Source organism: Excalfactoria chinensis, chromosome Z (assembly GCF_039878825.1).
Source record: "Excalfactoria chinensis isolate bCotChi1 chromosome Z, bCotChi1.hap2, whole genome shotgun sequence".
Classification (NCBI taxonomy): domain Eukaryota; kingdom Metazoa; phylum Chordata; class Aves; order Galliformes; family Phasianidae; genus Excalfactoria; species Excalfactoria chinensis.
Window position 1 is genome coordinate 10,163,797 of NC_092857.1, and position 15,992 is coordinate 10,179,788.

At 42.6% G+C, this 15,992-nt stretch overlaps 1 protein-coding gene across 7 annotated transcripts in view; it reads left to right on the forward strand.

The window, feature by feature from the left end:
• Positions 1-6,823: 6,823 nt before the first annotated feature.
• RAI14 (retinoic acid induced 14) overlaps positions 6,824-15,992 on the forward strand; it is a 92,649-nt gene continuing 83,480 nt past the window's right edge. For 3 of the 7 annotated variants that reach the window (XM_072359891.1, XM_072359895.1, XM_072359896.1), the window contains exon 1: positions 6,824-6,929. The gene's annotated coding sequence lies outside the window, so the exon portion shown is untranslated. Of the gene's footprint in view, positions 6,930-7,015; positions 7,148-7,602; positions 7,838-9,921; positions 10,014-15,992 lie in introns of those variants that run through there. The other 4 variants (XM_072359893.1, XM_072359892.1, XM_072359897.1 and 1 more) reach the window with 4 other exon arrangements.

A 15,992-nucleotide genomic window follows, 5' to 3' on the forward strand; every position in this document is an offset into this window, starting at 1 on the left:
GAGGCCCTAGAACGCATTCAGAGGAGGGCTACGAAGCTGGTGAGGAGCACAGGCCTTATGAGGAGCGGCTGAGGGAGCTGGGATTGTTCAGCCTGGAGAAGAGGAGGCTCAGGGGAGACATTATTGCTCTCTATAACTTCCTGAAGGGAGGTTGTAGTGAGCTGGAGGTCGGCCTTTTCTCTCTTGTAGACAGTGATAGAACTAGAGGGAATGGTTTCAAGCTGCACCAGGGGAGATTCAGGCTGGACATTAGGAAGTATTACTTCTCAGAAAGGGTAGTCAGGCATTGGAATGCACTGCCCAGAGAGACAGTGGAGTCACCGACCATGGGGGTGTTCAAGAAATGTTTGGATGTTGTGTTGAGGGATGTGATTTAGCTGGGAAGTATTGGTGATGGTTGGACTGGATGATCTTTTAGGTCTTTCCCAACCTTGATAATTCTGTGATTCTGTGAAGACACTCCAAAATGTTACTAGATTTCTAGGAGCTCTGAGTGCTATTCATCATCTCAACGTGCTTGCTTTATTAGTGGGTATGTACACAGTTTGTCACCTCTCAGCATAAACTTGGTTTGGCTTTAATCTGAGAGCGTCTAATTTGGCATCAAATCAATATAGCTACAACATGGTGTTCACATGCACAAAGAGTACATTGCTGGGTATTCCCTGCATTCCACTTCCTACTTAACAGCTAATGCACTCTGGAAAGTCTCCAAGCCTACAGTGGATTGTTCTTCCCCTCCCACAATCTTGGCCATTCATTTTGTTGAGTCCTTTTGAATTGCCAGCTCCCAAATTCTTGCTAATTATAAAGAAAATGTCTGCTTCTTGAATGTCTTCACTACCAGTTTCCACCTGTCCAAACAGAGAATGAGTGGTTTACGTAACAATCCACGGGAGAAAAAATTCTCCACTCCTCTATACCACAGAGTCTGTTTGGTAGGACAGATAGATCTATCTGTCTGCCCAGATCTTCACTTGTGAGGGAAAGGGAAGCAGAGGAAGAAGTAGTAATGTTTCCTAGGAAATAAAGACTCATGGCATGGTTGGCATAATGGGAAAGAAAATATGAGTTTGTGGCAAGAGCACAGTGGGACTATTATTGAATGTATTCCTCTGATTGAGAAAGAAAGGCAAGATTTGGCCTGGACTTGGTAATGAATTTACAGTGGGTTATAAAAGATGGATGAGCGTTAGGGAAGGAGAAGACAGGAATCATTCAGCTGGTGACCACTATGGCCTTTTGACATAATTCTGTGCAGGATGATGTGATCCTGTGAGTCATTACAGGGCAGCAAAGATATTTTGCCCTGAAGGCAAAGGGAACCTGCTTAAGAGACTGAGGCTACTTTGACGATAGGCCATGAAATGTCTAAAACTGAACATGGAAGTTCCAGTGCAAGTACATAAGATAAAACTGTGACAGTCAAGAAGTTTCAGTCATGGCATTGCACAGATGAGCAATGTTCCACATGGCAAAATTATGCTGGACTAAAGGTATCACTTTAAAAATGTATGATCTTTTTCTATGAGTGCAATGAATTAATAACAGTTCAGATCTGCAGAGAGTATCTTTGGCTTTTTTAACCTTGTTATGCTACACCTAGATCACATCAGTTCATTAAATTCAGCCCTTGGCTCCACATTCACAATCTTGCATACACAACTGCATTCCTCTGTGATGTTTTGGCTTGTCACATTGTCTAAGAACTGGTACAATATATCAAAGATTGATCAAAGATTTTCTCTCACTGCTTTGTTTCCTACATATTTTGTGATAACTGGGTGCTACATCTGTAGAAGCTCCTATGCAAGCCATTCTGTTGAAGTAGGACTGCGTAAGATTTATGTATCTGTCCTTCTGCAGAGTGCAGAAATCTCCAAGATTTGCATATTAAATCACAGAGTCTTAACCTTGGATCCCATCCCACTTAGCAACTCTTTGCTCTTTTCTCCTTATGATCCAGTATGTACACAGAAATAAAAAGGAAGGTATGATGCTCATTTACACCAAGTCTGTGTACACCTGGTTCTTTGAATGCACTGCTTGTGAATTAAATGCAAACAAACTGTTGGTTTGGTTACAGAGATACAAAAGAAAGCTGCTACTTTTTCTGTTTTTCTTTTCGAGAAGTCAGGTTGTTACTATACATAACAAAGAAAGACCTTAATGCCTCTAAAGAAATGAGGAATCGTAGCATTCCATCATGGCATGATAGTCTCTGTATTAGTGAAAGTTAATTTTTAAAAAAAGAAAACAAATGATAGACATTTGTTTCCTCTGGGACAAAAGTTTAACTGTGACAATGAAGATAGAGTGCTTACATGATTTTGCACCTCCACCATGAAATCAGCAGCACAAGCTGTGTCGCATGAATACAGCATGGGATAGAGCTGAAGTTTCAGCTTGCAGATGCCCAGCACATTAAGAAATCCTGTACGGAGCAAAGACATTAAAATCGGCAGTTTGAAATGCCATTTGCAAGGTGCTTGGTTTCTCTGCAATGCAAATAGACATATAAAATATGCAGGAATGTGGTTTTCTTCGGTTTGAATGGGAAGAGGAAATTGATTTACGAATCTTGAGTGGAACAGAAACTTTACAGCAAGAGAAGAGACAAAGCAGCTCTCGGCATGGTGTGGAGTATATATGCAGTATAACTGCCTCTGCCTGTGGGAACTGCTTTGACTTTTGTGCTATTACAACATAATCAAGGTGCTCTCCAGCGTAATTGAATACTAGGGCTTTACTCTTTAGTGATCCTCAGATTAGTATAATCTTTGTGGTTATTCTTGGGCAACTGGCCTTTCAGGACTTTCAGTGATGGGCCTTCAAAGAACCCTTTATATTTGCTGAGAGTTTGAAGTCAGCTCTCTGCAAGGTGTGTTCTGCGTGACTTCCAGTAGTCTGGTAGTTTCACATAGATGTTGCAGGATTGTCAGCCCTTGAGTCTGCAGAGAAGTCTCTGGGTTGCACAGATCCTGGGATGGAAGAGATTTCCTCATGGGTGATCTTGGTTCTCACCTGTTCCTGGATTATCTGCAGTGTTGAGCAATGAGAAAATCTTCTTGCATGTGGAAGAAAGAAAGGGAAAAATTTGAGCAAGCCAAATCTCAAAGAGTTTCCATTACACCATTAGCAGTGCAGGTGAGGTGCTGTCTTAGATAAAAAAAACAACAACAAAGCAGGGAACGCTACACCAGTAAAGTTCATACATGGTATACAAAACTAAAATCGGCCTATTTGATTCTGGGATTTTTAACAAAGCTTTGTTCTTTACCCCCAAGGTCTTCCCCCTGGTTTGGAGAGCTGCCTTTCTGCTTGCTGAGTTTTTCTGAAAAGAGATATAAAACATTATCCACATAGATCCACTGCCATTTTAGGTACAATTTGTGGAAGAAGAGCTTAATCCTCTTTTGTAGTTTCCACGGACTTGTGTTTTGAAAATAATTTAAGAATGAAATATGTTTTGGGGATGATTCTGCAGATGAGTCTCTGTGGGAAAACTGCATTAGATAATCAGGCTCACCACCTTGCAGCTCTGAGCTGTGGTCCCCACCGGGAATTTGCATAAGACAGTAAACTTCTATTACAGTAGATGTTAGTGGAAAGGCCAGGAAATTATTTTTCTCCTAGTTAGACATACAGAAAGCACATTCATATCAAAGACACTAACACACAAGCACAAATTTCCATAATAATGTGAGAAAGTGAAAAGGAAAAAGAGGATTTTTAGTCTTTGTAGTTAAGAAGGATTGTATTAATTCCTTTTGTATAACCCAATGGGTAAAACTAAACTGAAAAAAAATATATATGTCCAGAGGCAGATAATGTCCTTCTCGTAGGGAGAGAAGAGTAAACTGCATTTCTTGAGAGATGTTCTACTTCCTAACTGGAGATGAGCTCAAGCTTTTACGCTTCTTGTTCCATCCAGGTTAAACTACGTTTTAAGGCGTGATCTCTGAGGTCCAGCTGATCTCTGCTGCAAACCTCCTGAAAAAATTTAGCAGTGATGAAAACAACCTATTTTAGCTCCTGTGGTGGATGAGAAATATACACATTTATGGGATACAGCTGATCTCAAAATATTGTCTCAGTTAAGAGCCCTGTTTGAACAGCTCCAATTGCGACTTTCTTCACTCTTCAGTATTTTCCTGTGCTGCCTCCGTACCTCTTATGCATCAGAAGGACACTCTGCTGCTGCTACGTGAGTTGCACAGAACAGTAAAGGAGAAAAATTCCTCCCTGGGTTTTCTGAAATGTGCCACATTGTGAACTGAGACACAAGAGATGCACTTACGAACTGGGCTAGCAAGTTATTAAAAAAAAGAAAGTGCTCTGGTGGGAACAGATAAATGAGAAACATGTTTTTAAAGTCTCTCTCATTTGTTATGACAGAGATTCCTGCATTTATGAGGGATATCTGACACAAAGGGTGAAAAAAATATTTCAATGTAAGCAAAGAAGAGCCCAGGAACAAAAGCACACCTCAAAATCTAGAAATAATCTTTCTTTAAATTGTTCTTCAGCAAAAAATAAGACATAATTATCAAAACAAGCTATATTCAGACTGCAAGCAATCAAATCAGAACAAGTCCAATGTGGAAAGACAGTACAAGACACTTAGAGCTTACAGAACAAGTTTAAGCTGCTTTCAGGATAGAAGGGAAGTAATAAACCAGTTCAGGAGCATGTTTTCTTTTACAAATAATTTCTAAGAGAAGTGACTGGAGCTTTGAGTACTGCAGAAGGCAATAGCCAGAAGCAGCAAAAAAAAGGGTAACAATGCCAAGTAAGATAATTAACAGATACTATCAAGACAGTAGAGTGATAAGGTGTGATTGAAGACATCTTTAAGCCACTTACAGGCCCCTCCTTTTGGGAGAAGTAGATAGGAAGGCATAGGAGAGTTCATTGCATCCCCACTGCGGTGAGCAGTGGCTCCAGGTAACTACTGTCTGCAAGCACCTGACCCTTTCCAGGAGGGGCTGAACAGAAGGCAATACTGTCTTCTTCTTTCACCCCCCTTCTCATGTTCCTGGGATAAAGGATTGGAGAGGTATAGAGCATAGCCAGTGTGCTATGTGATAAGCTAAGCTTCCATTTGGGAAAAGCAGCTTGTGTTGAATGCATTCCACCTTGTGAGATGCTGAATAGACTGTGTCCATTTTGCTGACAACTTTTGACTGTTCTCAGGTAGCATTTACTAACTACAGGTCTCAAAGTGGTGCTGTTACAACAGGCAGGCAGACAGTAGAGGCACAGGTGGGAAAAAACAGCTATTCCAGAGCTCTACAGCACATGAAATCTCCCGACGACCCGTGGTCTTGTGCTCTGCCTGGAGAGGTGTGAGCCACAGAATTACATAGGAGTATTTAGGCAATGCCCTTGTAGAGACACCTAAAAGGGAGCTCAGGGAAGAAAAGGTGAAAGCAGCCAAAATGTGTTTAGTACTAAAGTGATGTCATATGTGACTATCCCATGAGCATACCATACTATGATACTATGATACTATGATACTATGATACTATGATACCAAACCCATCTTCACGATACCCTGGCACTGAAAACAGAAGTAGACGTTCATAATGGTTGAGACACTCAACCATTATGGAAGAGATTGTACTTAAGTATTAAAATCATGCTCGTGTTTTGCCAGCATGGGAAGAAATGGGCAAGGTATTTTCTAACCTTATTACACGCACACATATTACGCCAGAATTAAAAATAATTGCATAATAATTGCAACACATTTTGTAGCTGCAGAGCTAACATTGCTGGGCAAGTTTATTTTTTCCTGTTTTTCTTCTTTCTGTGCAAATCACATTTTCAGCGCTAACTCGGTTAGGTTAACAGAGGTGTGCGCGTTTTTTAAAAGAAAAAGGAGAGGAAATGGTGCCGGCACAATTGTGGCCATTCTCGAAGGTGAAACACATGCAAAATAAATCGGCCAATATAAGGACTGCACATAAGCAGAGGAAAGTATGCTGCCGGGTACAATCGAATGTATTTATTCAATAACAATACTTGCCACCGTTACAATAATGACCTAACGTTTTCAAGCGCTCATTTCCTCTCCGTACTGTTTGCCACTTTAGAAGGTGTGGATGGTTGGGAACAGGACGGAGAGATGGCAAAGATTAAAGGCGAATTGTGAGGTGTGGAATGCGGTTGTTGTGGAGGGACCAGCAGATGGGTTTGAGCGATGGGGAGAGGGCTGGCAGCTCTGGTGGCGGAGGAGGTTCACCAAGAGGCTGGGACAGCTTGTAGATGGAGCATCCCGGTTTACTTGTGGAGGGAACGGAACCGTGGTATTCGCGGTGAGACGCAGAGGTGGGGCAGTGGTTGGACACTGGTGGCAGATCAACTTGGAGGAAGAAAACGACTTGCGGAGGGCATCCAGTGAAGCAGTACGTCAGCTCAGCCATAAAGCCCACTTGGGATTGTAGAACTGCTGGGCTCCCGTGTCACCAAACTCCACTGTGGTACCGAATCCAGTCATTAAAAGAAACCCACTTTATTTGTGTTTCCCTTCTGGTGCAGCCCAGGGCTCTGAGAAAGGGGAATCCGGGGCGCGGAGAAGCGCTGGAAGAAGCCCCCCCCCCTCCCCTTCGCCCCTCTCCTCAGCGTAACGGTCGCGGGGACGCGAGAGACGGGCGGCTGGGCGCGGTGTCACGTGACCCTCCCCGCGAGCGCGGGGCCGCAGACCCCCGTTAGAGGAGGGGCGGCCCGAGCGGGGGGGGGGGCGAGCTGCCCCTCCGCAGGGGGACCGGAGCCCCGCGGTCACGTGACCGTGGGATGATGTCACGCCCCCCGCCCTATCCGCGTGGAGCCGCCGAGTGTCCCGGGGCGCGCGGCGGCGCTGCTCCGCCCTTCACAGCGGCGGCGGCGGCGACCGGAGGGGGACGGGGCTGGGGCTGCTGCCTGCGGTGAGCGGGGCGAGCGCGGCTCGGCGCGAGGGGGAGGCGGCGCGCGCTGTGAATAGGGGCTTTGTGCGCGGCGCCCACCTGCCCCCGCCTCCGCCCGGCGCTGCTGGTGGCGGTGGTGGCCGCCGCGGGGAGCAGCTCCTCCGCATGGAGCAACAGGAGGAAAGTTCTTCCTTCTCGCCGCGGCCGGAGAGCCCGGAGGGGGGAGCGGGGAGCAGCCCGTGAGTCTCCGCCGCTTGGTTGTTCCCTTGTGTTTATTTTACATGTTTTTATTTCCGTGGGGGGTTCGGGAGGGCTGGCTGCCGCCGGTGGGGTCGGGAAGCGCGGGTCCCTCATCGACCCCGCCGGGTCCGTGACAGCGCGGCCCGGCCGCGCCTCCTTTACCCCGATCCTCTGAGGGGAGCGAGGACCTTCCGGCGGCCCCGGCACCGAACCGGCGGCGTCGGGCGGTGCTTTCGTGGAGGGATGAACGGCGGCTCGGCGGCTCCCGGGCCGGGGTCCCATCGCCGTTAAGGACCGCGCCGCCCTCCAGCCCTGCGGCCGCAGCCAAGCTTGAAAGGGAACCGCGGGTTTTTGTGTGTGTGTGTGTGTGTGTGTGTCTGCTTCGAAATACAATTGAGAAAATCCCTAATCGCATCAAGTTCAGCCGGAATCTTTCGCTCCCAACTTCTCACAGAGTTCGCGGGAGGGCTGGCGTTCTCTTGCACAGCGTTCGGCAGCGAAAAGCCTGGAGCCGTCCACTTGTCTCAATCTGAACTTTCCTTACGGCCGCGAGAAGTTTGCTACGATTCCTGCTCTGCTGGCACTGTGGCGCTGGGGCGAATTCGTGTCAGTGTTTCTTCAGTGAGCTTGGTTGTCGCAGAACTGACACAGAACGCTTGCCGTCTGCTTAGAGCCGTACAAGCTGAAGGGTGGCCTTTTCTTTCTTCTTAATTGCTTTTTGTATCCCAGCATGTTTCAGATCAATGTTTCAATTTTATGTTGTTTGTTTATTTATTTATTTATTTATTTAGAGCCCAGAAGTGTGCGTATGTCATCTTAGAAAGGCCTTCTGGGTTAACTAGGAGTAAATGAATTTGATAAATATCTGTCAATGGGATTTTATTTACTAATAGAAGAATTGCATAAGAGCTGTATGAACCAGAGTGTAAGAGCTGGATATTAGCTCATGGTTCTCTTGAGTTCGGGCCGAGCTCAGTGCCAGTAAGTCACTGTGCAGTAGCAGGCATCTGTCTGTCTAGCCTCTAAAAATATCAGCCCTGTGCTCTTCCAAGAGTGCATCTGCTAGCAAGGCAATAAAACCTCCTCCCCTCTCCTTCCCCAAACCAAGAAACAGTGCAGGTTGATGGTAGAAGGGATGTGGAAGGAGTCTGCTGATCTCACAGGTGATGCAGGCATTTCACAGAAGAGTTTACTCATTTGTCCCTTCTCTTACTTTTCTTTTTTGTATATGCTCCCCACTATGTTGCTTTTCTCTCTCACGGGTAATTAGTTCATGCCTCTTTTAAGTGAGAAGTAGTGGCAGGAGGCCACAAAAACTAACTTCTTATGTGAGATGTTAGCAGTTTCTAAATCCCGCTGCAACAATACCCTGATCACATTCCTTTTGAGAGCTGATTGTGGGCTGGTTATTTTTGCATAGGGCTAATACTTGAAACAGCTGTAGAGGAAAGCCAAGCAAAACTAGAACAAATCAGCTGTAGGCTCTGTGCTTCACTTAGTGGTGGAGATGGTAGACTACTGAAAATCCCAGGCAGCTTTTATTAATGGGGTGTTGAGTGGGAACGTAGCAATCCATAACATCTTCTAGGCTTACAGATTTGAATAACTGGCTCTCCTGCTGTCTGTATACTTCCTGCTTGTCTGAGAAACCTAGTCCCTGTTACATGTTCCTTGGGGTTGCTGTCTAGTTGCCTGTGAATGCATAAGGACTGGTGGTAACTCTGCATGTGGGGTAACTTGGAGATTGTTTTGGAGTTGTCAGTCCTTGCTGAGAGTCGCCTAATACTGCAATTTTAACCTGTAGAGGAGATAGGGCAAATAGCTGTGATTCAGGTAATATTTTATATTGAAGCTTATTACTGTCAGACTGCCAGAAACAAATGGAAGTCTGTTGGTAAACTGTGGAAGTAATGGAACATTTCCGCTTGCACTTAAGATTATAAGTTAGTCATGGTACCTGCAGAGGAGTGTCAGAGCTGAAGTATGTATCAGTGAAAGAAGGCATCTTTCTCTTGTGTTCCGATCCAGAACATTGTGGCCAGTAACACCCTGAGGTGATGGTAGTGGTCACAGAATTGCTGAGTTTTAGAGGTGGGAAGGGACTTCTGGGTCCACATGGTCTGACCTGTGCTTAAGAAGGGGCAACCAGAACAGGATACCTAGGGCCACATACAGGCAGCTTCTGAAGATCTCAGAGCGGGAGACTCTACTACCTCTCCAGACAGTCTGAGCCTGTGCTCTGTCACTTGCACAGTACAGGAATGCTTCCTGATCAGAAGGAACCTCATGTGTTCCAGTTTGTTTGCAGGTACTGCTGAAAAAAGTCTGGTTCTGTCTTCTTTGTATCCTCCCTTCAGATGGTAATAGATGTTGATAAGAATTTCTGAGTCTGCCCTTCTCCAGGCTGAACAGTCCTGGCTTTCTCAGCCTTACAGGAGAGGTACTTCAGCCCCTTCACTGTCTTGGTGGCCCTATGTAGTTTGGTGTGACTGCTTCAGCAGGGAAGTGTTGGCAGCCTAATGATTAGTGCATTTGCCTGGAAAGTCATAGATGTCCGCTTTTTCTACAGAGCAGGTCTTGCATTTTAGATGAGAGTTGTAATAACATAAATGTATTTTTGAAAGCTATCTTAGTCTCTTCTTTATTTTGTATATTCAAAACACAAGATGTGTGAAGTTTTATTGTTGTTCTTTGTTTTTCTCACCTGAATCTATAGGGTATTGGTAAAGACAAGAGTGAAGTTTGTCCAGTCATTACGAAGAAAAAAACTTGTATGCAAGTCTTTCTGTGACTGTAGGAGGATGATGTTCCAGTTTCTTTCCTCATAGATGCTGAGGCTCAGGAAGCTACTGGGAGCTATTGCTGGTAGGCATACAGAAACAGTGCGTCACATCTGAATTACCAGAGGCACTGGAATGCCTTGAGATGCCTGTGGGAAATTTGGCACTCAAATGCTTTCTTAGAACCTGGTATGTGAGGTCCTGTCTGAATTCCCATCAGGATATCTGTAAGTGCCTTCTAGATGTTCATAGGCCTCTGAAGCATAGAAGTATCCTATGCGCTGCACCTTCTCCAGTACCTGTCTAGTGCCTAGTACTGCTGCTACTGAACATGAATTTCAACAGTCTAAATGAAATCAGATAGAATTGATTCGGTTATCACTAAGATGTGGATACTGATCTTGCTGATGTTCTACTCATTTATATCACTGACGGTCTTTCAGGGTAGAAAAAATCTGAATTCCTAATAACTTTTATGAAGTGCGGATGTACTTAATTTTTGGATTCTAAACCCATCCAATTCCCTTTCATTTTCAGACTGTGCTTAAATTTGATCAGCTAAAATGTTCTCCCACCCAAAAACTTGGAAGCTGAATGGAGTAGTTGTGTTATTAGCACCATCTTTGAAAGTATTTCTAGACTAGAGAGGTTTTCAGTGGGATATTCTTCCAAGGCCTTTCAGCAGTGTAAGGTCATAGTTAATGGAAGTGGTGTTAGCAGGTGTTTTTGGTAACCTTAATCAGTGTTTTTCTTAGCTCATGTCCTAGTATGAGGCTGTTCTGTGTTTGGCTATTTCAGAGAATTTGTCTATAAACTGATGCAGTTGTCTCTTCAGACTGAAGGTTGCATCTATATAGATTCTCATGTTTGCTGATTTTTGAAGTGCAGTTTGTTGAATAATACAGAAATTAGGAAGTATAAACAAGCTCTAGTTGTTATCTTCTTGGATTTCTCATTTAAATAACTGGCATTTGCAAAGTGGAACTCTGCAGCCTTTTTCTCTATTTCAGTTTGGATTTGTATGCTTCAGTTCCTGTCTAGTCCTGTTGGACTAAATACTGAACACGGGAAAAGTCTTCAGATTTTCAGTGTATCTTATCTATGATGAACTGCAGGAATATGGTCTCAAAATGGAGTGACGCATAGTGTGGGGGAACCTTTTAGTTTGGAAATGTGGAAATTCAAAGCAGAGAAAGATAACGGAATGTCCTAGTTTATGCAGTAAGTCTTGTCTTGCTTTGAGCTCACCGTTGACAGATAGTTTGAGACAAAGGAACTACAGTAAGAACAGTGAAGTTGTGGCATAATGATTTAAATGACAAATGTGCTTGGGCTTCACTTGAGATGCAGTTTTGCCTGGAGTTCTGTCCAGTATGTCAAGTAAACAAGTCAGAGCTGTGTTGCGTTTTGATTATGTCTCTAATCTTCTCTCTAACTACGTACAAGGCCTTGCTCATACAGACTTTCCCATAGGAGAAAACACTGCTTAACAGATTGCACATATCCTAGATTGATAGTTGAGTATTGGTTTGTATTAGTTGTGTAATGTCTACAGAAACTGGCTATAGCTGCGTCCATTAGAAACGAAGTAAAATATTTGCAGTTTTTGAATGTAGAGGATGTATGAGAGTGGAAAGCTGAGGCAAAGCGTTCTGGAGGAAGGAGAGATAACTACATTTGTTAATGATGCAATATCTGTGGAGTTCTGAGCTCAAATGCTTAAATTTGTACAGTTCAGCACATCCTTGTCAGTGATTTGTGAGCAGATTGAGGGATTGTACTAAGTTACCCAAGGCCCCTGCTATCTCTTATGTCTGATTCTGTTCTGCATGGGATTAACGGTCTATAAATCACTCCCATTTTTGTGTAGTATTTGGGCTTCTCGGTGCATTTTTTCAGTGTGTTTTCATTGATAAGTAATAGCAGATTAACTAAGCCAAGTATTATTTGTCTTTGTAGGTGACATTAAGTTCCATTTGCTTTTTTTCCTATGATAGGAATAGGAAGATAGATTACTTAAGATGGAAGAACTGAGGTGTGTTGATGAAGGCTGCGGAAATGTTCCTGTAGCTTTTTATCTGATTGTCTGTTTCTCTGCTTTGGACTGAGAAGTATGCTCAGATGGGTGGTAATTAGATGGTAGTCATAGATGGAGTGCTTAGTGGATTTCTAAAATTTATTTATTTTTAGAATACTGTGGATTTACTTGTGTTCACATGCAAACAACTGGAGAGTCTGGGTAGCTGCTAATGCCATCAGGTGGTCCAGTGGCTTTGGAGAGGCTTGTGTTTTAGCATGTTCTTGGTATAGGTTTGTAGGTCAGGGGAGCTCAGGCATGGGAAGTATTTGACAAGCTGGGTACAGAAGATGGGCAGCAGCAGAAATGCTGGAACTGAGGATGCCTCTGGCAGCTCTGCAGAGCTGACTGCTTCAAAAGCTTGTTCTCCTGGGTCACAGCAGGGCTCGTGCAGAAAGATGGTGATTATTCAGAGAATGAACAATGCTGTTTTGTTGTAGTTGAAGTGACTTCTGGGACATCTTATTTTCTCCTTTGAGAGTAGTTACATTCACACAAAGAACTATATAGCAGCAATGGTACTTTTCTGGACTTTTTTATTTTCATATGCATCGTTTTCCCTTTAGATTGCCAGATCTTGCATGGCGTCTCTCTAGTCTGTAGCCACATAAGCTGAAAAAAAAAATAAAAATCTGGAATTTTTGGGAGTGAATCAGGAAATCAGCTGATGTTATAAATGATGCTTTGCTGCTGAAGAACATTTTGAGATGGAAACTCTTCAACATGTTCTGAAAGAGATGCATGTCCTTTAACACTTAAAAGTAATTAAATTCAGCATGCACTAATCATTAAAGGGTAGCAGTCATTACCATGAACAGTATGCACTGCATATCCTGAGGCTGTTTTACTGCTACATCACTGGATCATTGGCCATTCAATGTATTAATTGTAACATCCATACTGGGTGGAGGACCTTGCTCAGGTTTTGCAGCAAAGTGTTGAAAGGAAAAACAAAAAACAAAACAAAACAAAAAAAATCAGTACAATTGTTTACTGTGGTTTGCCAAAATCTTACTGTAAATCAGTGGGGAAGATTATCTTAATCTGCTTCCTACATTTAAACCTGAAGATGCTATATTAAAACAGAATTTCAGTGGAATTACTGGGGCTGAATATTACTACTGCATCAACATCTCTTGCTTTTTCACTAGATAGGTTTGCCATCAACCTAGGGATGTTTTCTGTGACTTGTGCTCCTGAAAACCTCTTTCTTGTTATTAAGCTGAGGGAAGATGAGATGGAAGATATTTAATTTTAGACCTAATGGTTGACAGCACGTGATCAGTGTTAGCAGTAGGGAATCTCTGGAGTTAAGCAGTTCTGTACTGGTAACTTGCTGCAGCTACGGAATGACAGCACTCAGCATTTATTACACAGTTATTTTGAAAAAGGGGGAAGTGCCACAATAGGTAGAACTTGCTTCTTGTTAATAGCTGTGATTCATTGCAGAAATAGTTTTGAAGTGTCTTGATTCTCCCTAGTGAATTTCTAGTTGTCATTTCCTGTCTTGTAAAAAAGGAGTTTATTAACGGTGCTTCCTTTATTTCCCCCTCTGGCAAATGAGCGGTTGTCATAAAGCTCTGCTGGATCAGGATGCTGACCTCTTTTTGCATCAATTCCAATAATTACACCCTTTGAGAGGTGACTTCCTCCTTAAAGCAGTGCCAAGAGAAGACAGCCCTCACTGCTTTGTGGGTTTTTATCTCTACAGCTGAAGGGTTTGTGTTTAACTATCTTTTAAAGAAAATAAATACGGATGTAACATGCTCCTAACTCAGAAATAGTTTTTTGAGTGCTTTTCCATGCTTCTATAATTATTCTGTGGATTTCATTTTCAAATTCACTGTATAGAGTGCACTTACACAATAAGTGAAGTAACTTGTGGAAAAAATAAGTTGGCTTCTGATGGTATCACAACTCACTTCCCTTCTTCCTACCTCAAGATGGGGAAAAACAGCATACTGGGAGTGCTAACCAAGCTTGTTAATTGGACTGCAATAGGTTCCTCCCCAAAAGAATTCAGCTTTGCGTCTCTTCTGAGCATGTATCTATAAAGTGCTACCATCTCTCTTATCGCCCCAAAGTTGACTACTTTATTTCCATGGAAGCTGTAACAAATACTTTGTTCATGGGAGGAAAAAAAGAGGTGAGGGCGTGGGAAGGGGAAAGAAAACTTATAGCAGACTGTCATCTGACAGTGTGTATGCAGTAAGAGATCTGTTATTGACATCCAGTGCAAAGTGTTTGGTTCTGTTTTTTATTAATTGGTGTAATTAAACTCCATTTTTTTTTTTAATTTAGATAAGTTTAACTATTAATTTTAAAAAGATCTGTTAAGTTTGTGTTTTGTTGGATATTGCCTGATGTTTCTCAGCCTTTGAAATCTCTCTTGATTTTTTTTTTTTTAATTTTATTTTTTTTTCCCCTGAAAGCTTATTTGGTGGGCTGTATACATAAAGAAGACCAGCTAACTCTAACGGCATTTTTCTTGTCTGTACTGTGCTGTTTCTAGTCTTTGTGATGCCTGTAATCCTTGGTGATACTAGAGAATGAGTTAGGAGATTATTGGGCTCTTGCTGGGGTTCAGGCTCATTTCTAATGCAAGTCATGACAGCTGTTCTATAGTTTCACACTTTCTCCAAAATTTCAATAGGTGTAGCAGATATGTTCTGCCCAGGAAAAAGCTAAGAGACAGTCAATCCAGGGTATGAAAAGCTCTGACAATTCTTTTCCTCCCTTTTTGCATCATAAAGAATTAGACAAAATGCTGCAATCTCGTTTTCCTTATTCTCATACCTTGAGATGAAAAGCAAGGGCTTACAGTAAAACCCTTTCATATACATGGAAGCAGTTAGGAATCTGATACTACTTTAGAATGATTATTTAATTAGACTTAGAGTCATATAATTAGAGTTAATAATGTTTTAACAGCCTACAGAATTATCCCATCAAAATTACCTATTGAGGTCTGTATTCTGTGGGAAACCTATTTGTGTATATATAGTATATGGGATTTTTTGTTTGGTTGTTTTTTGTTGTTGTATTTCTGTTTTTTCTTTTAAAGAAATGTGCTTGTGTGCGTCTTAAATGGCTGTCAATTAAGTATGAGGTTGAGCTAAATTACATGTTTACTTAGTTTTAATTCTTCCTGAATGGTGCTTAGTGCTGTGTGCTTTGTGGAAGTGTTTTCATACACTATACCAAGAGCGAACAATGAGGTTTCATTTTAAAACCTCTTTCACAGTCAAGGGAGCATGTAGAATGTAGCAGCATGTTTTCATAACAGTAAGGGACTTTCTCTTAAGGAAGGTGAGCTTTGGTTATTTCATATCAAACCATAATTAAAAGTTTCTGAAGAAGGATGCAACACACCAGTGACCCACCATGACCTATTAGAATTTGCAGTCCTCTTCTTTAGTTATTTATCAGCTAGGCTTATCCTATTTTTCTCCTTTTTTTTTTTTAAGGGTAGTTGGAGAAGTTTATACAGCTCAACATCCTTTTCTTTAAACTCTTCCTTCAGCAAGATTTTTTTACAGCTGCTAACCTTTGTAGTTGAGGTGGATGGATAGATTGTCTCTTCCAGTGAGCATACTGTGAAACTAGGCAGCTGGAACATTTTTTGTATTAGATGCCTTTTTTCTGTCCTTAAGTGTGTTTCTCTTCCATTAAGTTTTTCTATTGTGGTCTAGGAATAAATACATTGCCCTGCTACTTTGTGTCTTTCACCATTTGCATTTACCTTGGATTGTTACATACTAGAATTTTCCAGGAGTTGGTACTGGGGCCTGTCCTGTTCAGTATCTTTATTGATGACCTGGATGAGTGGCCTCAAGGTGTGCTGAGGAAGTTCAGGACGGTCATTAGGAAATGATTCTTCTCCAAGAGGGTGGTCAGGTGCTGAAACAGGCTCCCCAGGGCAGTGGTTGAGTAACTGTACCTGGAGGTGTTCATGAAGCATTTAGATGTGGTACTGAGGCACATGGT